Here is a 27,359-nt window from a genome sequence, read left to right on the forward strand (position 1 = left end):
TTTGAAGGAAGCATTGAAAAAGTGGGAACCCAGTCTCCTAGGCCTAGAGATGCCTCCAAATTCTGGTATGTGGCCAGAGGCTTGAGCCATTTAGGTGTGCTGTGGAAATGGATACTCTGTCAAGGGTGACTGAGTCCTGCATCTGGCATGAAAAAAGTAAACTTGCATTCAAAGTGGATGAGGAGGCAACATAAAATTATGAGAAATTACCACAGGGCAGCTGAAAGGAAATCTTGATATTTTAAACAGTTTCATGGGAAGATCTTGCCAATAGTTAATATTTCATCTAAGCCGTTGGTTATCTGAGGAACGAGAGCTCCAAACAAAGAAGCAACAAGTACAAAAGATCTGAGGTGAGAAACCTTAGATCCATAAAAAGAAAGTGTGGTGCAAGGTGTGGGTGGGGAGAAGAAAAAAGGGAATGACTTTCCAATGATAACAGAAGACTAGAATATAGAAGCCTGTGTTTGGTATGGGAAAACTTTTGGTCTGACTGAGATGAGGCCATGAGAGCAGAGTTTTGACCTGAGATATAATACATATCAAAAGAAACATTCTGATTGCTGTGTAGAGAGAAAAGCAAGACATTAGGGAGTGTTTTTATAGTATTGTTTCAATAATTCAAGTGGGAAAGGAGAGTGGCTTTGCCATACCGGTCACAACAGTGGGAAGTGGCAGGATTCTGGATTTGGAGCAGAAGATAGGAGGTGAGAAAAATTCCAAAATGACTTATCGAATTTGGACTTCTTAATCTAGAAAGAAAGAACTTCCATTTACTGAGAAAGGGGAAGTCTCTGGGAAGAGAAGACTTGAGAGAGGTTTCAGACATAAGAGCTTTGAATACCCTATCAAAATCTAATCAGAGACAGCAAGTCGATAGTAGACTACGACTCGAAAGTTTAGAAAGAACCTCCTGCCCAGAGAGACATATTTGGTATCAGTAGCATATACCTGGTTTTATAAAGCAAATAAAGCATGATTTATAAGAAATTCCATTTGTCTACATCTCCACTACCTCCCCACCTTTTAGAAAATTACATAACACTGACATTGATAATATTAATTATACAAAAGATTAGAAAATTTAGTGTTTTACATCTTTACTTTCACTGAAATAACTGTGCTATTTATAATTACACTCAAGCTGAAATTATAATATCCAGAGAGTTAACTAACTGGCCTGTGGGCTTTCAGCAAATAGGAAACTTTATATTGAAACATTTAGTCAAATTACACACCTTGATCGTTCCAAAGCAAGCTATGAAACATTTTACTCCATAGCCCCAGCAGGAGAAATTAGCATTTCCTTTACTCACCGATGAATGTATGATAATTATGACACTGGTATTATGATTGTCTTGCTTAAAACTGCTAGAGATTAAGCTTCTTAAAAAATATATATGTATGAAAAAAACAAATATGTGTGTGAGTGTGTGTATATATATGTATATATATATATATATATGAGTGTGTGTTTATACGTATACATATAATCAGTGATCCAGAACAAGTTTAAATACAGTCTGAGGAAGAAATTTTAATGTATCCAGCTATCATTGTGATTTTTTTCTATTTATTTTTAGATATATCAGTTTTTACTTATTTTTTAAGATCAGTTGTTAGATGTGTATGCATTTAGTATATTTATGTCCTTTTGAAAATCATTATAAATATGTATATATATATGAGAATATGTATACATATATAAATGGGAATATTCTGAGTTCTGATTTCACGTTGTCTGAAATTAAGACAGTTATTTTAGTTTTCGTTTGGTTACTGATATATATATGATATATGGCACATAAATATGTATATATATATGAGAATATGTATACATATATAAATGGGAATATTCTGAGTTCTGATTTCACGTTGTCTGAAATTAAGACAGTTATTTTAGTTTTCGTTTGGTTACTGATATATATATGATATATGGCACATATGTATATCTATATAATATATAGATATTCAACTCATAGTCAAATGATACATTAGCTCATGGACTACAGACTTTACTTCCTCTCATAGCAACATGATGAATACGGGCTAGCCAAACTAAATCTAGCCCTACCACTGACTATCACCCTGACTGGAAAACTATTGGTAGTTACAAAATCTTTCTCATGATGTAATTTTATCATTTTAAAAATAGGACTTAATATACTAATTACAGCCTTTTAGACCCTCTATGTATAAATAACACATGAGGAAAATTTGCATATTATATTAATAATATAAGACCACCATTTACACAAGAAAATGCTCTTATATTTATTCAGATTCCATTCCTATTACCACTGAAGCCCCAAATTATCCTAGGACCCATATATTTTAAATATAGTTTAGATAAATAAAAGATTGTGAATCAAATAATAGAACTTTACAAGTCTTTATTTACTGAAAAAGTATACAAGAATTGCTAACTCATGTCTCCAAATTAGCAATATGGCTTTGCCAACTTTTGTACAATAGAAGAAATTCATTGGCCCTAAGAGCCAAAAAATTGGTGCGATTACAAGTAACAGTAATAAATTTATTATTTTTCTCTATCTTAATGTCACTGGCCATTCTAATCTTACCAATTGCCATAACTATTAACAATGTTTACAAAAATACGACTTATCCACACTACTTAAAGCCTTCTACATCACAAACTTTCTTTCTGGTGCCCACAGTTTCATCAGGTTCTAAGAGTGGCATTTACACAGAGAATTGTTATATTTTATTGTAAATGGTTATCTTATTCAGGACTCTTTTCTCTCCTATCTTCCATGTGGATGATGTCAAAATATATGCCAGGTCCTTCTCCCAACTCTCCTTTAATCTAACAGCTTCCGGCCGGGCGCAGTGGCACAAGCCTGTAATCCCAGCACTTTGGGAGGCCAAGGCGGGTAGATCACGAGGTCAAGAGATCAAGACTATCCTGGTCAACATGGTGAAACCCTGTCTCTACTAAAAACAAAATACAAAAAATTAGCTGGGCATGGTGGCACGCGCCTGTAATCCCGGCTACTCAGGAGACTGAGGCAGGAGAATTGCCTGAACCCAGGAGGCGGAGGTTGCGGTGAGCCCAGATTGCGCCATTGCACTCCAGCCTCGGTAACAAGAGCGAAACTCCGTCTCAAACAAAAGAAAAATCTAACAGCTTCCAGATAAGAAAGGAGGACATAGTTTATATAAGTAGGCCAGTTCTTGGGCCGGGCGCTATGGCTCACGCCTGTAATCCCAGCACTTTGGGAGGCTGAGGCAGGTGGAACACGAGGTCAAGAGATCGAGACCATCCTGGTCAACTCGGTGAAACCCCGTCTCTATTAAAAATACAAAAAATTAGCTGGGCATGGTGGCACGTGCCTGTAATCCCAGCTACTCAGGAGACTGAGGCAGGAGAATTGCCTGAACCCAGGAGGCGGAGGTTGCGGTGAGCCGAGATCGTGCCATTGCACTCCAGCCTGGGTAACAAGAGCGAAACTCCGTCTCAAAGAAAAAAAAGTATGCCAGTTCTGCTTTGTGGGGGAAAAACAGTATTTTTTCCTAGATATATGGGAAGCATTATTATCATTGTTATTGCAATCAGAGGTTCTAGAAGGGACATGAAACCAGTGAAAATATGACAAAGATGTCATTTGTCCTGATTCATTTTATTTCATTTAACCTACTTTGTTACTCTAGGAGATAGACATTGACTACTGGTGTCCTAATGATTAAATTTAAAAAAAAAAAGATAAAAAAAAATCTTCTAAGACTGAATTTCGCTCTTGTTGCCCAGGCTGGGGTGCAATGGCATGACTTTGGCTCACCCAACCTCCGCCTCCTGGGTTCAAGCGATTCTCCTGCCTCCGCTTCCCAAGTAGCTGGAATAACAGGCATGCACCACCAGGTCCAGCTAATTTTGTATTGTATTTTTAGCAGAGACAGGGTTTCACCGTGTTGCTCAGGCTGGTCTCGAAACTCCCGCCCTCAGGTGATCTGCCTGCCTCGGCCTCCCAAAGTGTTGGCCTTCCAGGCGTGAGCTACCGCGCCCAGCCAACTTTTTACTTCTTACCTCAGCTAGGTCCGGGTTCTCGTCTCATGACCTGGAAGAAACGGGCATGCAGATACCGAAGAGTGAGTGGAGTACACTTTATTAAGCAAAAGGAAAGCTGTCAGCAGAGAGAGGGGTCCTGAAAGCACGTTCCCGGTTACCCACTTCACAGCTGAATTCAAGGCCTTTTATTACCTCACGGCTAATGGAGCCGCGTTCCTTTTTTGAATACGGCGTGAATTCCTTGCCCCAGGACCTCATTTCCCCAGTGCGCATGAGTACCCTTAGTGCGCATGAGTACCCTTAGTGCGCATGAGTACCCTTAGTGCGCATGAGTACCCTTAGTGCGCATGAGTATCCTTAGTGCGCATGCAGATTTAGTGCGCATGCGTGTTCTTTGTACCCTGCGGCCATGTTTAGGTAAGCCACCCCTGCGCAAGTTCGTTTAGCTGCGCCAAACTTACGGTGTAAGCGCGTGCGGGGCAGATCTGAGGTTTTCCGGGGTACCCTTCATTTACTGTCTTCCTAATGCAAGATGGCTAACTCTTTTCACTAGCAAATAGCAAGGTATGGATTGCCTCAATTTTATTGCAACTGTACTATTTTTCAGGGACAACGTTAACAAAATCAGTAGAGAAATTCTCTGATGGCACCATGATTATAATGATTGCTAGAGTATAGTTAACATATACTATGTCCCATGCTCAGTGCTAAGAACTTTGTGTGAATTATGTGGTTTATTTATCATAACAAACAAAAGAAATGGAAAGAAAGAAACAGCCTTGGAGGAAATAAGTGTCTTGCCCATGTTTACACAAATAAGCTGTGAATCTGAGATTCAAATCTATAAAGCTTGATAATGGAAAACGTGTTTTTAACTCGTTTTAAAAATACATATATCTGTACAAATACCTACACCTATATTTGTGTCAATATCTTTCAACAACTAGATACACAAAAACATTTATGTGTATTTATGTGACATAATGTAAAGACAACTGTTTGTTAATAATCTCCTTTGTACCATTATGGAAGTTATCTTGTGAGGAAATAAAATTCTAATATTTATTTTTTAAAAGAAAAGAGTGCAATGAAATGAAGTTACAGAATTAAAGAAATAAAATTTTCAGAGTTTCACACTTATAGAAAAATATAACTTTGCTTTTGGAAGGAAATTAGTTTAAATCGCTTCATTTGAAATATATTATTGTGACTCCAACAATTAAATGATTCATCTAGTTTTGAACCCTTAATTAGTGATAACTTCTGTTTTCTGAGCCATGTTTCAAGCCATTTTGATTATTAGTATCAGGCCGTTTTTATCTTGTTTAACCACAAAGTTAACCACATTTTCTAATAAATTACACTGGGAATAGTGAATTATGGATGGACGAGCTGTAGCTAAGTTACTAGCTGTTGAGTACACTTTTTAAACTGCATTATAAACAAACACAAATAATATGAGGAGGTTGTTTGATTCTAGACCAAATAGTCATGAAGAAAAATTTTTCCACACTAAAGGACCAGTGCTAAAATATACAGAAGTAATGAACTCTGATAAAATGTAAGTGACTGAGCTAGGCCATGCATTTATGTATGCATATCATTTCAGAAAGCTTCCCAAGTAAAATAAGGTATTTTTTAGACATGTAAATATTAAAGTAACAAAACCATTAATAGGAATGGGATATAAAATGTAATTTTATAGTTTTTATATAAAATTAATTAAGATATGTTTTCTAGGTAGTACAAAAAAGTTTTAGAATAAAATATATTTCTAATTTTTGACAGTTGAAATGCAAACCAAAACCACAGTGATATACCATCTTACACTAGTCATAATAGCTAGTATTATTAAAAAGTCCAAAAATAACAGCTGCTGGTGAAGTTGTGGAGAAACAAGAATCCTGATACATTGTTAGTGGAAGTGTAAATTAGTTTCAACTGTTGTGGAAGACAGTGTAGCAATTCCTCAAAGAATTAAAAGCAGAACTACCATTCAACCATCAGTCACATTACTGGGCATATACCCAAAGGAATAGAAATCATTCTGTTATGAAGATACATGCATGTGTATGTTTACTGCAGTGCTGTTCACAATAGCAAAGACATAGACTCAATCTAAATGCCCATCAGTAATAGACTGAATAAGAAAATGCAGTACATCTACACCATGGAATACTGTGCAGCCATAAAAAAAGAACAAGATCACGTCCTTCACAGCAACATGGATGGAACTGGAGGCAATTGTCATTAGCAAACTAACAGAGGAACAGAAACCAAATACCACATACTCTCACTTGGAATTGGGAGCTAAATGATGCAAACACATAGACATATAGAGAGGAACAACACACACTGGGGCCTACCAGAGTATGGAGGGTGGGAGGAGGAAGAGTATCAGGAAAAATAACTAATGGACACTAGGCTTAATATTTGAATGATGGAATAATCTAAACAATAAGTCCCCATGACACAGTTTTACCTATGCAACAAACATGTACCCCTGAACTTAAAAGTAAAAAAAAAAAAAAAAAAAGATTGTATAGCAGGAAATGAAAGTGCAAACAAGATGGGATGAATCCAACCATGGTAATTTAACCTGTTTGGATAAACTTAATTTTGTATCTATTTCTTTATATAACTCAGCAAATGATGGGAGGGTCTGTGCTGTTTAATGTCTTCCTGCCAAGCTGTATAGAGGTGGAGGTTGAAGGGTGGCTATAAAAGCAGAGGGATGTACAGACACTTTCTATTTTATCTGTGTTTTATTTCAAATTATGTATCAGCTCTGGGTTCAGAAGCATGTGTGTAAGTGAAGAAAAATTGCTTAGTAATGATAAACAAAATAGCCAACATTTGTTCTAAAAAGTAGTAATGTTTATGTAAATGATGTATGAGAAGTAAAAAATTATAAAAGAATACAATAAATTCTGTGTGCATTTTCTTTCACCATAAATTTTTTTCTTGGGCTCAAGACCACTACTAGACTACTTTCCTCACTGTCTGTTACAAGTACTTACTTATGTCTTACTGAATTTGTTTGTGTATTGATTATAAATTATCTTGATATTATTATTTTTTTTTTTTTGAGACAGAGTTTTGCTCTTGTTACCCAGGCTGGAGTGCAATGGCGCGATCTCGGCTCACCGCAACCTCCGCCTCCTGGGTTCAGGCAATTCTCCTGCCTCAGCCTCCTGAGTAGCTGGGATTACAGACATGCGCCACCATGCCCAGCTAATTTTTTGTATTTTTGGTAGAGACGGGGTTTCACCATGTTGACCAGGATGGTCTCGATCTCTTGACCTCGTGATCCACCCGCCTCGGCCTCCCAAAGTGCTGGGATTACAGGCATGAGCCACCGCGCCTGGGCCTATTTTGATATTCTTATTTCCTAAATCCTGTATAGAATTACAGAGAAAGCTGAAGATAATTGTGTCTCTGAATTTTGTTAAATCCACTTGGTCCTTAAGAATTCTTTTTGTTTAATCTTGTGAAAACTTTGAGTTGTAAAACTGAAAGTGATTTTATTTTTAGTGCATTTTTATTGTCTTTCTTTTCAGCCTTATTGAGGTATAATTCACAAATAAAAATTTTATATAAGGTGTACAACTTGATTATTCAATATATATATGTACTGCAACATAAATACCACTGTCAAGTTAATACATTTATTACCTTGCATGGTTAATTTGTGTAACTGTTTTAGCGAATTTAAGGTACCTCATACAATATTGTTAACTGTAGTTACTTTGTTCTTTATTAGAGCCCCACAAATTATTCATCTCATAACTAAAAATTTAGCTTTGACTACCCTCTCCTCATTTCTCCTAATCCATGGCAAAAACCATTGTATACTCTATCTCTATGAGTTTGATTTTTTAAAATTCCACGTATAATGAAAACGTACAGTATTTTTCTCTGCGTATTACACTTATTTCACTTAGTATAATGTATTTGAGTTCTTCAAAGTTGTGTAAATGGCAAGACTTCCCTTTTTTTATGACTGAATAGTGTTCCGTTGTATGTATATGCCACATTTCATTATCTATTCCTGTGTTGATGCACCAATAGATTGTTTTCATATCTTGGCTACTGTGAATAATTCTGCAGTGAAGTCAGGGGTACACTATGTCTTTGAGATAGGGAGTTTATTTTTTTAGACTTTAGATATATATCCAGTAATAGAATTACTGGATCATATGGTAGGTCTATATTTTTGAGAAATGTCAATACTGCTTTTCATAATAGATTATCAATCAACATTCCTGCCAACAGTGTGCAGAGATTTTCTCTTTTTTTCCACATTCTGGCCCAGCCTTGCTACCTTTTTTGATAAATAATATCATTTCTTACAGGTGTGAGGTGTTATCACAGGGGATTTGCTTTGCACTTATTTGATTATTAGTGAATATGAGAAACTTTTCATGTACCTACTGGCTAATTGTTTATCTAGTTTGGGAAAATGTCTATTCATATATTTTGCCTATCTAAAAATTAGGTTATTTATTTTCTAGCTACTGAATTATTTAGATTTTTAAAATAGATACTGCATATAACCCTTTGTCAGCTATATGGTTTGCCAATATTATCTTTTATACTGTAGATTGCCTTTCCATATTGTTCATTATTTCATTTGCTGTGTGGAAGCTTTCCTAGTTTCATGTAGTTCCACTTGTTTATATTTAAGTCTTTAATCAGTTCTGTAGAGATCTTCTCTGGATCGAGCAATGGTGGTGAAAAATGTTTCGCAAAGGCAAAAAACGACACAGTAGTAGCCGTTCCCAATGTAGTGAAATCAGTACTAAGAGCAAGTCTGTAGATTCTAGCCTTGGGGGTCTTTCACGATCCAGCACTGTGGCCAGCCTCGACACAGATTCCACCAGAAGCTCAGGACAAAGCAACAGTAATTCAGATAGCTGTGCAGAATTTCGAATAAAATATGTTGATGCCATTGAGAAACTGAAACTCTCTGAGGGAAAAGGTCTTGAAGGACCCTTGGACCTGATAAACTATATAGATGTTGCTCAGCAAGATGGAAAGTTGTCTTTTGTTCCTCCGGAGGAAGAATTTATTATGGGAATTTCCAAGTATGACATAAAAGTATCAACATCAGATCAATATGATGTTTTGCACAGGCATGCTCTCTTCTTAATAATCCGGATGGTGTGTTACGATGATGGTCTGGTGACAGGAAAAAGCTTACTGGATCTGAAGACCACAGATGCAAGCAATGAAGAATACAGCCTGTGGGTGTATCAGTGCAACAGCCTGGAACAAGCACAAGCCGTTTGCAAGGTTTTATCCACCGCTTTTGACTCTGTATTCACATCTGAGAAACCTTGAATCCTGCCATCAAGTAGAAGTCAACTTCATCTGAAAGTTCAGTTGTTTTCAATCTGCAATACTGAACTGTTATGGAAATAATGAAGTCACCCCTTGCTCTGGATTTTCTGAAGAAAATGCGTTGTGTAAAATACTGATCATTAGTTTATTAAAATGTGTCATATTACAAAAAAAAGTGTTAATTTTTGTATGCCATACAAGTTAAGAGTACATTTTTATTCTCTTGCATGTGGATATGCATTTTTCTTAATGCTATTTACTGAAGAGGCTATCTTTTTCCCATTAATTATACTTGGTGCCATTTTCAAAGGTTAGTTGACCATATATGTGTGGGTTTTTTTCTGGACTCCATATTTTGTTTCATTGGTCTATATGTCTGTTTTATGCAAATAACATATTGTTTTGATTACTATACTTTTGCAATATAGTTTGAAATCGTAAAGTTTTATATCTCCAGTTTTGTTTTAAACAAGATTGCTTTGGTTATTTAGGGTCTAATTTGGTTCCACACAAATTTTAAGATTTTTTAAAAATTTCTGTAAAAGATACCATTGGAATGTTGTAGGAACTGCATTGAATCTGTACATTGCTTTTGGTAGTATGAACATTTTAATAAGTATAATTGTTTTAATTCATGAACATGTAATATCTTATTTTTTTTTATCAGTGCTTTACAGTTTTCCATGTGCCAATTATTCATTTCCTTGGTTAAATTTATTTCTCTGTATCTTTTGTTTCTGGTAAATGAGATTTTTTAACATTTTCTTTTCAATAATCTGCCCTAAAGCAACTGATTTTTTAAAGATTGATTTTGCATCTTACATCTTGAATGAATATTTAATTAGTCTTTACAGTTTTTTTTTTTTTGGCGGAGTCTTTCACTTTTACTATACATAAGATTATGTTGTCTGCAAACAGAGATATTTTCATTTTTTCTTTCCAATTTGGATGTCTTTTCTTTTCTTTTTAAAAATAATTTATTTATTTTACTTTAGAAGCATACTATATCTGCCATTTCTCCCCATGTTATCCCTCCCCACCCCCCATCGTCTCTCCCCTGTCCCCCCTAACTGCCCCCAGTGTGTAATGCTCCTCTCCCTGAGTCCACGTGTCTCGTTGTTCAACACCCGCCTATGAGTGAGAACATATGGTACTTGGCTTTCTGTTCTTGGGTCAGTTAGCTGAGAATGATGGTTTCCAGATTCATCCAAGTCCCTACAAAGGACATGAACTCTTCGTTTTTTGTGGTTGTGTAGTATTCCATGGTGTATATGTACCACATTTTTTTTGTCCAGTCTATCATTGATGGGCATTTGGGTTGGTTCTAGGTCTTTGCTATTGTACACAGGGCTGCAGTGAACATAAGTGTGCATGTATCTTTATAGTAGAACAATTTATAGTTCGTTGGGTATATACCCAATAGTGGGGTTGCTGGGTCAAATGGAATTACTATTTCTAGATCCTTGAGAAATCACTGCACTGTATTCCACAATGGTTGAACTAATTTACACTCCCACCAACTGTGTAAGAGTATTCCTATTTCTCCACATCCTCTCCAGCATCTATTGTCTCCCAATTTTTTAATGATCGCCATTCTAATTGGCATGAGATGATATCTCAATGTGGTTTTGATTTGCATTTCTCTAATGACCAGTGATAATGAGCATTTTTTCATATGTTTGTTGGCCTCATATATGTCCTCTTTTGAAAAGTGTCTGTTCATATCCTTTGCCCACTTTTGAATGGGGTTGTTTCTTTTTTTTCTTGTATATCTGTTTTACTTCTTTGTAGATTCTGGATATTAGCCCTTTGTCAACTGGGTAGATTGCAAAATTTTTTTCCCATTCTGTTGGTTGCTGATTTACTCTAATGATGGTTTCTTTTGCTGTACAGAAGCTCTGGAGTTTAATTAGATCCCATTATCTATCCTGGCTTTTATTAACATTGCTTTTGGTGTTTTAGTCATGAAGTCCTTGCCTATGCCTATGTCCTGGATGGTTTTGCCTACATTTTCTTCTAGTGTTTTTATGGTGTTAGGTTTTATGTTTAAATCTTTGGTCCTCTCTCTCACCACTACTATTCAACATAGTATCGGAAGTTCTAGCCAAAGCAATCAGGCAAGAAAAAGAAATAAAAGTATTCGATTATGAAAGGAGGAAGTTAAACTGTCTCTGTTTGCAGATGACATGATTGTATATCTAGAAGACCCCATCGTCTCAGCCCAAAATCTTCTCAAACTGATGAGAAACTTCAGCAAAGTCTCAGGATACAAAATCAATGTGCAAAAATCAAAAATATTTTTATATACCAATAACAGACAAACAGAGAGCCAAATCAAGAGCAAACACCCATTCACAATTGCTACAAAGAGAATAAAATACCTAGGAATACAACTAACAAAGGACATAAAGGACCTCTTCAAGGAGAACTAGAAACCACTGCTCAACAAATAAGAGGGCACAAACAGATGGAGAAACATTCCATGCTCATGGTTAGGAAGAATCAATATCATGAACATGGTCATATTGCCCAAAGTAATCTATAGATTCAATGCTATCCCCATCAAGCTACCAATGACCTTCACAGAACTGGAAAAAACCACTTTAAACTTCATACGGAATCACAAGAGACCCCGCATAGCCAAGACAATCCTAAGCAAAAAGAACAAAGCCAGAGGCATCACATTGCCAGACTTCAAACTATACTACAAGGCTATAGTAATCAAAACAGCATGGTACTGGTACCAAAACAGAGACATAGACCAATGGATGTCTTTTCTTTTTCTTGTTTGATTACTCTTGCTACTACTTCCAATAATATGTTGAATAGAAAACATGAGAGCATGCACCCTTTTCTTGTTCCTTATCTTGGTAAAAGCTTTCAGCATGAGTAAGAGGTAAGTTTCGAGATTGACATGTATGGCCTTTATTGTGTTGAGGTACATTCCTTGATATTTAATTTTTTCAGAGTTTCATTATGAGAAAATAGATAATTTTTGATGATTGTATGACTGTTTTTTTCTTTATCCTGCTAACATAGTTGATCATATTTATTGATTTGGATATGCTGAACCATTATTTCACTTCAGGAACAAATTCTGGTGTATGATTCTTGAAATATGCTGTTGAATTCAGTTTGCTAGTATTTTATTGAAGATTTTTGCATTATGCTTATCAAATATATTGGTGTGTATTTCTTTCTGTGTTCTTGCCTGATTTTAGCAAGGATAAACACTGACCTCATTAAATTAATTTGGAAGTGTTTCTTTCCACATTTTTTTAAAAGAAAAGTCCTAGAAGGATTAGCATGAATTCTTCTCTAAATGCTTGATACAATCAATCTCTGAAGCCAGCTGATTCTAGATTTTTCTTTCGAGATATTTTGATTACTATTTTGATATTCTTATTACTGGACTGCTTATATTTTCGACTTCTTCAAGATTCACTTTTAGTAGGTTGTTTCTAGGAATTTACTCATTTTTGTTAAGTTATTCAGTTTGATGGTGTATAATTGTTCACACTATTCTCGGGATTCTTTGCATTTTTGTGACATCACATGTAATATCTCATCTTTCAGATCTAATATTATTTATCTGAGTGCTCTCTTGTTTTTCTTGGTTACCCTTACTAAAAGTTTTTTTAAATAAAACTTTCGCTTATTTTTAAAAATAACTTAATTTTTTATCTTTTGTATTGTCTTTGTAGTGTCTATTCTATATTACTGCTCTAATCATCATTATTATTTTCTTCTTACTCTTTGGGCTTAGTTTTTTTTTTATAACTGACTAATTGTGAATATATCTGTCTTTACGTTCACTGATTATTTATTCTACTTTGTTAATTCTGCAGTTAAGCTCTCTATTGAATTATTCATTTATTTTATTGTATTCTTCAGCTCCGAGCCGTTTGTTTTTTTCATGGTTTTAATTTTCTTCATAAACTATTCATTTTGTTTGTATGTTTTTAATTACTTCATCTAGTTTTCTGTATTGGATTGAGTTTTTTAATATTTATTTTGAATTTGTATTCAGGCAATCCATAGATCTCCATTTTTTGGAGGGGGTGGTTACTGTGGCTTTATTGGTGTCCATTTGTGGTGTTGTGTTTGCCTGATTCTTAATCATACATGGAGGCTTTTGTTGAGGTCTTTGCACTGGGAGGAGCTAACACCTCTTCCAGTCCTTAAGTAGTAGTTTCAGCAAGTAAAGGTCTTCTCTTGCTGTGTCCAAAGGCTTATGGACTTGCCTCCAGGATCACATCAAGCAGGGTTGAAGACTGATTACACAGCTACTGTTGGGTCCACAGTGATAGCCACACATGGTAGGTAGCCTGTTATCATGGACTTTGGCCAGCATGAATTCTTTTTGTCCCTGAGGACATAAAATTGACTCTAGAACCGTGGCCAGTAGAGTTGACAGTGGAACAATGTTCTGTTTAAGAATCCGCAGTCAGGTTTACAGACTACATGCTTGCTACCAGGTGCATAAATGGGTTTGGCTTCTGCCAAGGCCATGAAAAGGATCCGGTTGGGTCACTGGATGAGTCTCTGGGAAGGTGGACTGATCCTAGACTGCAAATGAGAAGGGCTGGAACTAAGTCACAGGGCTGCTTCAGGTTCCATAGCCAAAACAGCAGTCTGCGTGTCTGCCTTTGTGGCGTGGACAGGTATGCCTAGTACTGGTTCCTAAGCAGAAATGACTGCTCCTGGACCATGACTATGAACGGCCATTTGTGGGTTATACGGCTGCTTAAAGCTCCATAGTTGGACCCAGGTTAGATGCTTGCCTCTGGGGGAATGATTTTAACTTTCAAGATCACCAATGGAAATGTTTAGCTTAAAAACTGTAACTAATTAGCATTTCAAATGCTTAAATATACAAAGATTGTTTTAAATGTAAATATTTTTGCATTTGTCATTTACATGTTTAGCCAATCAATTTTATTGTGATTTAAAATTTATAGGGTTTTGATTATATTATTGACTACAAATAGTATTAGCATGCAGACTTTTGCCTTTTTACTATATAGGCAGATTTTGTGACCTATTACATACAATATATTTTATTTATTGATATAGAAAATGATGTGTAATAACCAATTGTTGCCTGGGCTGAAATTCTGAAATTTTTACTTTATATGCTATAAGAAAAATTTGTTGATTATACTGTGCTTTGGTATATTTTTCTTTAAAAAATAATCCACTATTGATCTAAAGTATTTTTTCTATGAGTTTTTTAATTTATTTGTTAAGTATTTCTTAAGGTTATTCCATCCAATAAACTGCCTTTAAGTTTTGAATTTGTTTGTTGTAAACAGATATAAATAATGTTGTTATTTAATGCAAGATTACAATCTCCTCATTTAACCTAACATATTAATCTATATCCATTTTTCTGGATTAGTGATATATTTGCATTTGATTCTACATGTAATTTTGTTTGTTTTACCCGATATATTTTCTTTTTAATGTTGCTGTGTGTAAGTTTCTACATGAAATTCAATACACAATATAAATATCCCAAATTTCAATATAATTTAATTGATACCCATAGAACTGGGGGTTCTGGGAATGTGTGGCTAATAAAGAGTTTATTCAATGTATTCAAATATCTATACATAAAAGGAAATATCTACTATAACCTATATCCAGCTATTTATGAGAGAAGGCTCTTATGTTTTTTCAAGAGGACTTGTGCTTCTTTTTAAACATTTTTCATACAGTGTATAAACATTTGGGAAACTCAGGAACAATTTGCAAATAGGCTGACACTCAGATGTATGGGAAATAAAAAGTATAAACTTGGACTTGCCTGAGAAAACAGAGTTTGTTTGAAACATGAAAGATTAAGACTAAAGAGAACAGTTTGTCTAAATTATTCTCAATTCAGGTTTTATTAAGTAAAAAGAGAAGTGAAGAGGAAGTCTTCTAATGGTTTACAATTTACTGACAAAATCCAATTAATTGACAATGGATGAATTTTCTTTTTATTTCTCTAAATAATATTTACTTACAATATAAAGTTCTTGAATATACTTTCCGTAGTTTGTCTTCAAGAATTTTATGTTTGATGCGTCTTTTAATTGTATTATTTAAATTTTAATTTCTGATTTTTAAATTGTGAATTCTTAGAAATATTAATTTTTGGCTGGCTCATGCCTATAATCAGAGCACTTTGCTAAGCCAAGAACTGTGGCTTGCTTGAGCTCAGGAGTTCGAGACCAGCCTGGGTAACATGGCGAGTCCCTGTCTCTACAAAAAAATATTTTTAAAAAAATAGCCAGGAGTGGTGCTACACAGCTGCAGTCCCAGCTACTTGGGAGGCTGAGGTGGGAGGATCACCTAAGCCCAGAGCTGGAAGTTGCAGTGGCCCAGTATCATACCACTGCACTCCAGTCTGGGTAACAGAATGAGAAATGAGAACCTGAATCAAAAATAGGAAAAATAAAAATAAAACAAAAAATTACTTTTGTATAAAAAAGTGCTTTGGTATATTTTTCTTTTAAAAAAGAAAAACACTATTTTAATTTTCAAGATCACCAGAGGAAATGTTTGCCTAAAACTTGGCTAAACCCCAACCTTCTAAACTCATTTGTTTCTGGTACTTTAATATTTAAAGATACTTTGGGATTTTACACAGAGAATTATTATGCCATTGAAAACATAATAATGACTTTTAAATTTTCAAAGGTTTGTGTTTTTTTTCATTGTTGCTTTAACTTGTGTTTTTGTTCTACTCTGGTTAAACTCTCTACTTTGATTTTGAAATGGTTAGAGTGTGGATCGTTGCATGCTTCTCAGAATGAACACCTTTAGTCTTTCATTTTAAGTTTTCATTAAGTCTTTCATTTGTTTCATGGTGCCATCTTTAGCTTTTTTTCAGAGATTTTCTTTATCAGATTATATTGTTGCATGTTATTATGTGATTGGGTGTTAAATTATACCAAACACTTTTCTGGCATGTATTAAGAAGATCACATTTTTTTTCTTTATTTAAACGGAGTCTGGCTCTGTCACCCAGGGTAGAGTGCAGTGACAGGATCTCTGCTCTCAGGTTCAAGCAATTCTCCTGCCTCAGCCTCCTGAGTAGCTGGGATTACAGGAATGTGCGACCACGCCTGGCTAATTTTTATATTTTTAGTAGAGATAGGGTTTCACCATATTGGTCAAGCAAGCCTCAAACTCCTAACCTTGTGATCTGCCCACCTCCCAAAGTGCTGAGATTACACGCATGAGCCACCATGCCCAGCCTTTTTTGTCCAATATTAAATAAACTACATTCTTGTGATAAACCATTGTAGAATATGACATATATATCAAATTAAGAATTTATAAAATCATCAAAATAAAACCATAAATTTAAAGAAAAAGTAAAAATATAATGACCAAATATTGACATTAAAAAATAATATCAAGAGAATCTAAACACCAATAATTTGCTCTCTGTATACACCAGTGTAACTAATATAGCACTATGCTAATACAAATATAAATGAAAATATATATAATACATATAGAGAAAATGATTAAAAAAAAGAAATAAGACAAAACATACATTTTAGACAGTTTGTCAATTATTTCATGCATGTTTATTTTTACTTAAATATATTCAAATAGCCACATTTTCTGCTTTGACAAAATTATTATTGGCACTTACAATAAATAATTGATTTTTATTACCAAGTAGATTTGACTATACAGTGTTTCTTCTAACACTATCATTCAGAACAATACCTAGTATGACTAGGGAGTGAAATTTTCTTTCTTATTTTAGCAAATAATGCATGTGAGCTGGACCATTTTAATATTTGGATGATGAAGATTATAGAAACTTTCAAAAGTTACTTAAGCTATGAATATTACACAGGTATAGCATATAATTATACTTATTTAGAAATGTATTTTTGTAATAGAATAGGACACCGTACACTGATTATATATTATACACAGGTATAGTATAGGATCAGACTTATTTATACATGTATTTTAGTAGTAGAATAAGATATCTATAAATTACTACATAAATTTATCTATAAATGACATTTTACTTGACAAGGTCTAAAATTCTTAGTTTAAATTTAATTGTCTTGCCACAGTATTGAGACTTTTTTGTGTGACTATTGCATTTGTAAGAGTATTACTCTATTCCATTAGATGAATAATTTGTAACACATTACCTCTTTCAAATCTAGAGAAAATGAGAATGTGCTTTTTATTTAATATTGTGGTTATCTTTTTGCTTTAAACTTTTCATTATTTTTATTTTCCAAAAATTAAAATACAATACTTAATATTGTGTCTTGCATACTTCATTCATAATACACTGTATAAAGTTCAGATATTTGAGATTTAGATGTTTAGAAGTAATTACTAGTTTATACTTACATGTATTTAAAATGTTATAGAAACAGAATCTAAATAGGCTATTTATGCAAATATTCCACAACAATAAATGATGCCAAACCTCTAGTATTATACTTAAATTTGTACTAGTTGCTTTTACATTATCTAAGCACTATACCTATTTTATATCATTTTTCACCTCACACACAGGGAAACAGGGCAACCAAATAAAATATTTATTTAAAAAATTGAGATTTCAGTAAAAAAAATTATGCAATACCCTAGATATAAAAAGATTTAGTGGATGTAAAACATATTTTAATATAGTACCTTATGTTCTATATGTGATGAGTTAGATTCACAAAGAAAAGTTGTTTCATAATTACAAGAGACTTTAGTTGGAATCCGATGAAAATATTTTAGCTTGGTAAAATTCAAGCAAAAGTAATGAATTTATAAGAATTCTTTATACCTAAAATTCACAGTCACAGCATAATGAAAATCTCTTTCAATTTAATTCAGAAAACTATGTAAAGTGTGCAGTAGCTGTTTCTATACCATAGGTGTTACAACATAAGAGTGTGTGTGATCGTTTGTTTGTTTTGAGACGGAGTCTCTCATTCTTTCGCCCAGGCTGGAGTGCAGTGGTGTGATCTCAGCTCACTGCAACCTCTGCCTCCTGGGTTCAAGCGATTCTCCTCCCAGCCTAGCTGGGACTACAGGTGCGCACCACTACACCCAGCTAATTTTTGTATTTTAGTAGAGATGGGTTTCACCATGTTAGCCAGGATGATCTGGATCTCCTGACCTTGTGTTCCGCCCGCTTCAGCTTCCCAAAGTGCTGGGATTATAGGCGTGAGCCACTGCGCCCAGCCAATAAGTGTTTTTTTGGAAATTAACATGAACAAATTTATTATGATCAAGTGTACAAGAAGGATAAAAGCTATTTAAAGAGATTTGTATAGAAAGTGATGATATATAATTGATACATCTTGAGAATCTTCCTGAAGAGAATATGAAAATATCAATTATTAAACCACAGCAGTTATCCAATTCTGTAATTTTCCAGTAAGAGTTAGAGGCATAGTTATAATTTAGTATATAGAAATGTTATTTTAAATAATGATATAAGATTATTAACATATGAAGTAAAAATTCAAGGGTGTCAAGAAACATTTTGGAAAATATCTTCACTCAACATGAGAAAGGAAAGGATATTCAGAGGATATTAGATTTAGATTTAAATGTCAATAGAAGAAATTATTTAAAAGAAGAATGAGATGCTAGGCATGTAAAAACTTCAGAAGTGTATCAAAGGATAAATACAAAACTTTTCTGATCATTTTTTATGACACTTGAGTTGACAATGGTTGTTCAAAATCAAATTGAAAAGATGTTGTAAATACCAAATTTAATGTGCATTAGTTTGAACGTATCAAGAGAAGTATGATGATAATTACAAAAAGCATGAAAAGGGTAAGGACCTAGGGATCAACACAAAATAGGAAGATATATATAATAATGGAGACATTAGATTCCAAAAAGTGAGAGGGCAGATTTACTACATCACACATAAGATCAGGGACAGAATGAGTGCACTAATGGAGTAGGTGAGTTTATGAAGGAAGGCATCCCCAAAACTTGTAAATATAATAACCTGTCTTATGACAAAACTAATTGAGTTCTAGCCTCCCTAGTATTTGAGTTATTTACTATTACTATGGTTGGCTAATTAAATAGGTTGGTGTTCGTGAGTTCAAATAAAAATATAAGATACCTTGTTCCCTCCCCTTGGAACTTGCTTTGCTTTAACTACTTAGGTGTTTTTGATAACATCTAGGTCAGAATATTTAGAACTTGAGGCATTTTGAAGTACTAAACATTCATAACCAGTTATTTAAAAGTGCAATTAACGTATCTCAAAATACCACAATTCTATCCAGTTCAAGACTTCTTTTTTAACCAGACATGAATGCTACTAAGAAACATGCAGTGAGAAAGGAAGGTATATCAGGATGATCAAGTTTATGTCTAACATAACCAGAATGGCTTTCCCTGTGAACTTCATGTGATGTAATTTTGGTAAAATATATTTTTAAATAATATGTTCCAAAACTGCTTGTGAAACTACTGAAGCATTGAAAATCACAAAAGAAGAACTATATCACAGGAGAAGGATGAGATGAGAGAGGAGGGAAAGAAGAAGGAAGGAAAGGAGACTCTAGGTCATAGTTAGCAGCAATACAAATTTACCAAAAACCATGGAAAAAGTTAACTGGTTAAATTACTAACAGCAAGAACTGCACAAGTGAAAATGAGTAGATAATTATGCTGAAAGTCAAGGAGATAGAAAGTTTCCTACAAATAATTTTTTCCAAAAGATTTCTCCCCCTAAGAATCATCTTAGGACAATAGCACAATCACAGAAAAAGTTGCCAGAGGTTCTGTAACTGTACATATATACTAAAAAAAGAGGGCCAAAAATGTTTTATTTTTAATAAAACTCATAACCAAATGTTTTCTTTAAGAACAATAGGACCACCAGAAAGTCTTCTGTTTAGTGGAAACAAGCAAAGCAGAGCAGAAATAAGAAAATACTGGAACAAAATTGTAATAAATTTGAGGAGAAGCCCAGAAGAATCAGATCTCAGAAATTATCATAACAGCAATGATAACCAAAAACGGAAAGTACTATCTCAGTTGAAAAGTTATGTAGAATCTAGTGTTGAAATGAAGGAACAGAAACAAAAAACACAGTTTCAGACTTAACTCTGAAAGACGGAGGAGTGCTTCCCTAGAAATGCACTATGTTTTTTCTTCATTTATAAAGACAGAGGAAGAAACATTCAAACCAGGAAACTAAGATAGATAATTTCTTAACCCTATTTCATTTCAAGAGAAAATTTCTACCTAATTTAAATACAGGGGAAAAAAGTGGAATTCAATGTAATTATCAAATTACCTCATATATAATAAAAACATAAAATTAAACCTAATATAAAATTTTCCTATTATCAATGTATACAGGATAGAAGTAAACCACATAGCAGCTGATAATTACAAACTAACAGTGTAAAATTTTTATAGGAAAATGCAGTGATGATGAAAGCCAGGAAAGAACATAATAAATCGAGGCAATAAGTGGTAACATTTGCTATCAATAAAATAAAAGAGTATGAAATATAAATCTGAACATATGTTTTTAAAAGAGAATTAACTTTATTAAAAATAATAATTTGTGCCGGGCGCAGTGGCTCATGCCTGTAATCGCAGCACTTTGGGAGGCCGAGGCGGATGGATCACGAGGTCAAGAGATCGAGACCATCCTGGTCAACACGGTGAAACCCCGTCTCTACTAAAAATACAAAAAATTAGCTGGGCATAGTGGCATATGCCTGTAATCCCAGCTACTTGGGAGGCTGAGGCAGGAGAATTGCCTGAACCCAGGAGGCGGAGGTTGCGGTGAGCCGAGATCGCGCCATTGCACTCCAGCCTGGGTAACAAGAGCGAAACTCCGTCTCAAAAAAAAAAAAAAAAAAAAAAGAATAATTTTAAGCTTAATTTCTGAATCTAACCAAAGGGTCTATACTATAAATTTTGATACAATATCACTTAAGAAAAGGCAGGTGGTGTGACTGAAATTTTTAAGTCCTTAACACTAAAGACAAAGGAAATGTATATCAACAGTGTTTTTTTGTTTAAAGCACTTTCTTCTTTATTAAGATACCATACTAGGAGTTATGAAGGATTTCTGTTGGAACACATTTGGAAAATAGAGTAGCTTTAGTTTGATAACTTGCACTGCAGAGAAAATTCTTACAGAAATGCATGTCAAAGTCCAAGTATTAGTTCAGTGTCCTGTATTTCATTCCACATCTTCATAGGAAGGTCTTCTGCAATAGAATATGTTCTTATAGAGCTGAGATATTTAAGGTTGCTTGATTTCCTTACCATTACTCCACTGCAATGTTTTATAGTCAATAAAGTTGTCTTATATGAGGGGTGGGTTAAAAATTTTGAAACCACTGTATATCCATACTAGAACAGAGCAATTATATAATAAACAGTAGATGAGAAGCCAGGTTTCTCACTGGAGTGGAAAATTAGAGGCAAACACGAAGAGATAAACTAGAATGATCGCTGTGATACGGATTAGAGTTGAAGACAATATAATCTCTTTTATGATTATAATCAGTATAATCTCTTTTATATTAATATACACAAAGATATATATAAAATAATTACAGATATGTGTATATAAACAAAAACATGTAAACAATTACATTGCCTTGCACTGTTTTCTGAGAAGCAAGGACACCCCAGCAGCAACAAGCATATCTAGAGCTCAGGTCTGGTTTCTAATGCCATTCTGCAATAAAAGAAACCAGTTCTTTTTGGAGAAACAAAGTGACTGATTCCAGAGCTTGTACAGGAAATATGTAAAATGAGCCTAGAACATCTGAAAATATCAACAAGTAATAACATGCACACACGTGCATGTGGGGGCACACACACCCACACACAATTACAGATCATGCCAAAGGGACTCAGAAGCCAACTGAAAAAGTAGCCAATACTCAAAGCTGAAATAATTTGAACCTAACAAAGTATTGTTAGATGATAACCCAAAGTAGTAAGTAAATGTCAATAAATCCATTATTATGCAAATAAATGCTTGAATAAATAAATATATTTGTCAGGATAAACAAGTGACCCTGGCAGAATTCTGAATAATTTTTGTAGATACTCTGACCCTGAGGTGTGATAGCATAATTTCCCATTCCTTAAGTGTGACTTGCTCATAGTGACTTCCTTCCAAGGAGCATAGTATAAAAAGGAAGAAAAGAAGTAACTTTACAGTGGAGAAATCTAACAAGCACTATGTAATACAGGATGAAAGTGAACATTGAGACTGATACATGATGTTGATAATACATACTTTTGATGTGATGTGATGAAAATGTTTTTTCATATCTGTGATATTTCTCCCAAACCTATAATCCCTGTCTAATCATAAAAAAATAGCAATTTAGGGACAGTCTGTGACAATGCTCCTTAAAGCAATTAAGGTCATCAAAATATCTAAGGAACTATCAGAGCCAAGTGTAGTTTAAGGAGATATGAAGCCTAAGAATAACGTGGTATCTTAGATGGAATCCCAAAATAGATAAAGGAAATTAGGTAAAAACCAAGGAAATCTGAATAAAGTATAAACTTTAGTTAATAATGTATCAACATTGGTTCATTAATTGTGGCAAATATGCTATACAAATGTAAAGTATTATTATTAAGGAACTGTTGTGGGGGTACATGGGAAGTGTCTGTACGATGCAATTTTTCTATACATTTGTAACTATTCTAAGATTTTTTAAGTGTGTTAAAATATAAGGGAGGAGGAATAACAAGTAAGCAATGACAATGGAGTGTGCATTTAAGGGAAGAGATGACAGAAAGGGTAAAAGTGTTAACACAAACAGAAATAAAGTTTTTTTAAAGATCAAAAGAAAGTTAAAAACCAAGAAGACAAACAAAATTCAGCATATATATTTTTCCCAATATATTTTAATTTGTATCCAAAAAATTTTAGTGGAATACATATTTAAAATTATAACTTTAAGTCTTAAATTAAAAAAAAATACTTGCATGAGCACATAGAAAGAACAAAATGTATGCCTACAAAAATCTAGCTGAGGACAAGCAAATTCAAATTACATCTTAGAAGAGACATAATTTGGATATTAATAAAGAAATTTATATTATGCTTTCAGGCAAAGAGTTCAATGCAATTTCAAAAGAAACATTCACATAGACATCAGATCTTATCAACACTAAAATTTAACTTTGGGGAAATAGTATGCAATATTATTTTAAGATTTTCAAAGATATCCAGTGTAAGCAAACCAATATTCAGCTAAGCTTGATTTCAAGAATAAATGTCTTGAACAAATAGTTACAAATATACATGAACATATTTTTTTATTAACTTAGCTTGATGAATGTGTAGGTATAGGTAAACTAAGGCCAGTGGGTCCAGAATGGCTCACCTTTTTGCCTTGTTGTATTTTTTTTATATAAATATTTTTGGGGAACACAGCACTTTTATTCATTTATGTATTTTCTATGGTTTCTTAAGCACTACAATGTCAGTATTAAGCGTCTGCAATAGTAACATATAAACCACAAAGTTTAAAATATTTCCTGTCAAGTTACAGAAAGATGTTGCCAATCTTGTACTACAGAATAAACTTCAGACAAACAAGAACTCATTGGAGAAATCTTATCCCAGGGCCAAGGTGAGAGCATTGAATTTATTTACTTAATATTTTGAGTAAATTTACATTTTATTTACTTGTTGAAATAAGAAAAAAGACATTGATACATATTACAAAATAATATTTAAGTTTTATATGCATTGGCAATGTAGAAATCAATTTTGGTGTCATGCAAAAGGGAACATGGGAAAATGTGCTATCAGAATAAGTTTATTGGTTGTGTAAAGGTAATAGCCAGGTATAAAAAAATAATATTGAAAGCTGATAAATCAAGTATTAAAATTTAATTGTTGTTACTGTTCTTTTTTAATTTACATAGAACAGGTTTAAAATTTTGCTTGTGATTAAGATGGTAGAAGGGAAGAGAAGAAAAGGAAAAGACAGTAATTATTTCTCCAAAAATGACTCATAGAATGCAGGGACAGAAAACCAAACACTGCATATTCTAACTTATATGTAGGAGCTAAACACTGAGTACTCATGGACACAAAAGAGGGAACAATATATACTGGGTCCTACCAGAAAGTAGAGGGTGGTAGAAGGTGAAGATCGAAAACTATTTATTGGGTACTATAGTTATCACCTGTGTTATTAAATAATTTATAGACCAAATCTCTGCAACATACAATTTACCTATATAACAAACCTACACATGTATCCCTGAAACTAAAATGAAAGTCTAAAAAAAAACCACATCTTAAGAAATAGAGAAAAATCTTAAATAAGATTAAATTTACTTTTATATATAAAAATTAAATTGACAAGATATATCTATGAATATGAATATATTTTATACCTTCTCAGGGAAGCAGTCACATGTGGCAGCATATAATATAGAAATAACTGGTCTTATTATAATATAGATTTGATTTGCTTTATATTATTAGCATAAAGTTTACCACTAGAACAACTGCAACAACAAAATTGGGAAAAGAAATAACAAAGAAAAGAGCCCTATTTTCAGGGATTTCAGTAATTCTTTGGAATCCACTTAAACTGTTAGCATCTAGAAGTGAACTGCTGCATTAATCTAGAAAGTCTTTGATCTAGTGTAATAGAAAGTGAGAAAGTGAACCCTTCTAAAGCAGAAATTCTAAAATGTATATCTGATGTCCATTTTTCCTAATGAGGAAGCATTCAAGTAGGTAGCTCAACATTGCTTCATTTGTCATGGCTAATAATTTGGCTAAATGACCGGAAGTTTAGAGAAAACAAAACTAGAGGATTGCATAAACATGCATCTTGGTAAGTGAACTGTGTAAATGATTAATGTCCCATCTAAATGTTCACTCGACAGTGATGAGGCCATTGCTAATCAGGTGAGAAAGATGACATTCTGTGGAAGGCAGTTAGCATCTTTCTCAGTACCCTAGCATATGCTCAATAAACTCATGAACGAAAGTCAATATGTGGTTAGGAGTGGAAGTCTTTGTATAGATTCAACTAAATACATTTTTCCTCTCAAAGGCTGAAGTGACCCCAATATCCAAAAGCAGAGATCAATCTGGACATCAAATAATGTCCAAAATGGCATCGTTTCTCAGGGGAACAGTCACATAGGTGGCAGGGACTTATTGTAGATGGCTTTCATTGTAGATGGTTTTGTCTCACTGAAAAAGACATTGACATTGGACATAGATGTGTGTCCTTTGTGAAAGTGCTCTGACAACCCTTTCTTCTGTTGACTTACAAAAGCTTTATTTATATGAAGACCATAGGGAGAGGCATGGAGCAAATTCTCTCTCATATCTGTCAGAAGGAAACAACTGTGCCTAGCCTTGATCTTGAAATTTTAGCCTCCAGAGCTATGAAACAAGAAATTTCTGTTGTTTAAGCAACCCAGTTTTTGACACTTTGTTACAGGATCCCCTGAAAACTAGTACAGCAAGCAAAGATTTGGAGCAGGGCTAATCTTTTACGTTTAATTATGAGTGGAAGGGTGTTTAGAAATGCTGAGTGACAGGTTATTGCCTGTTGGTACTCATGACAATTTCCTCCTTTATAAGCATTTGACTATATGACAGGGGCTGGAAAGCTCTTTTGCCTGAAAGTTTCCAGTTTAAATTCTGCCGTTAAATGACACTTGTGTAAAGAATTGGAAAGTGAAAATGTGGCACATATACACCATGGAATATTATACAGCAATCAAAAACGATGAGTTCATGTCCTTTGTAGGGACATGGATGAATCTGGAGAACATCATTCTCAGCAAACTGACACAAGAACAGAAAATGAAATACTGCATATTCTCACTCATAGGCGGTTGATGAACAATGAGAACACATGGACACAGGGAAGGGAGCACTACACACGGGGGTCTATTGGGGGGAATAGGGGAGGGACAGTGGGGGGGTACCTGGGGAGGGATAGCCTGGGGAGAAATGCCAAATGTGGGTGAAGGGGAGGAAGGCAGCAAATCACACTGCCACGTGTGTACCTATGCAACTATCTTGCATGTTCTGCACATGTACCCCAAAACCTAAAATGCAATAAAAAGAAAACAAAATAATAGTAGGGAGAAATAAACCATGGTATATGGAAAATGCATCATTCCCCAAATGTGTGTTTACAAACTCTGTGACATATTGATAGTTGTTATAATCCAACATTTAAAAATAATAATAATATTCATATAGCAAACTGTCTAAAACAGACAACCACAAAAAAAAAAAAAAAAGAATTGGAAAGTGAAATAGAAGCCAGGTTTGCCCCCTGCAGCCTAGTGAGTAAGCACATTGGCTTTGACAGATGACAGATGTGAGGTTTGCTGGTAGCTTATGGGAATCTTCTTTAAATCCCCCAGCTGGAGACTGCAGGCGGCTCATCTTATTCAATGGCTCCTGGTGATATCTGCACTTCCTGATTACTTGAACAGTGGTTATGGATTCCTTGACCTTCTTACCCCAACATTTCTGACATTATTTTAAGACTGTAATTCCCTATATTATATCCCTGGCAGTTTGAAATACCTAAAGCCATATCAGTTTTCCTAAACCAAATACATATCCCCTCAAACTTTATAAAATAAATTAGAATTTAGAAATAGGAATCCTCACATAATCCAAAAATAATGAAAAACTTTACAGAATATTACTATGAAAGCAAAATTGTATGACCTTTAGGATGAAACACCTATTTTATTCTCCAAAGACAAATAATTAAGTGATGCTTTGCTTATTCTAGCTTCACATTGTACTATACAATTTTGTGAAATGACATATATCATAAAGCATTAACATGAGTGTCTTGTCAACTCTGGGTTGATAGTTCACAGGGCCCCGTGAATTAAGCCCAGTAGCAGGTTTTTGTGTCTCCAAAGTGATGCTGACTTATAAATGAGAAAAGTTAAAAGCAGTACCCTAGTTGGCTAGAAAATA

The 27,359-nt window shown here is 34.2% G+C and overlaps 2 long non-coding RNA genes and 1 pseudogene across 5 annotated transcripts in view; 2 read left to right on the forward strand and 1 right to left on the reverse strand.

Annotated features, from left to right (window-relative positions):
* The window catches only part of LOC108589373 (uncharacterized), a 292,960-nt gene extending 288,650 nt beyond the window's left edge, over positions 1-4,310 (reverse strand). For all 3 annotated transcript variants that reach the window (XR_013525729.1, XR_013525728.1, XR_013525730.1), the window contains exon 1: positions 4,046-4,310. This is a non-coding gene — a long non-coding RNA (uncharacterized LOC108589373). The remainder of the gene's footprint in view (positions 1-4,045) is intronic.
* A 93-nt stretch (positions 4,311-4,403) lies between these two features.
* Positions 4,404-9,534, forward strand: LOC100387785 (integrin beta 1 binding protein 1 pseudogene; annotated as a pseudogene).
* LOC118152971 (uncharacterized) overlaps positions 4,404-27,359 on the forward strand; it is a 281,809-nt gene continuing 258,853 nt past the window's right edge. For both annotated transcript variants that reach the window (XR_004742062.2, XR_004742065.3), the window contains exons 1-2: positions 4,404-4,591; positions 23,917-24,003. This is a non-coding gene — a long non-coding RNA (uncharacterized LOC118152971). The remainder of the gene's footprint in view (positions 4,592-23,916; positions 24,004-27,359) is intronic.

Source organism: Callithrix jacchus, chromosome 1 (assembly GCF_049354715.1).
Source record: "Callithrix jacchus isolate 240 chromosome 1, calJac240_pri, whole genome shotgun sequence".
NCBI classification, from domain to species: domain Eukaryota; kingdom Metazoa; phylum Chordata; class Mammalia; order Primates; family Cebidae; genus Callithrix; species Callithrix jacchus.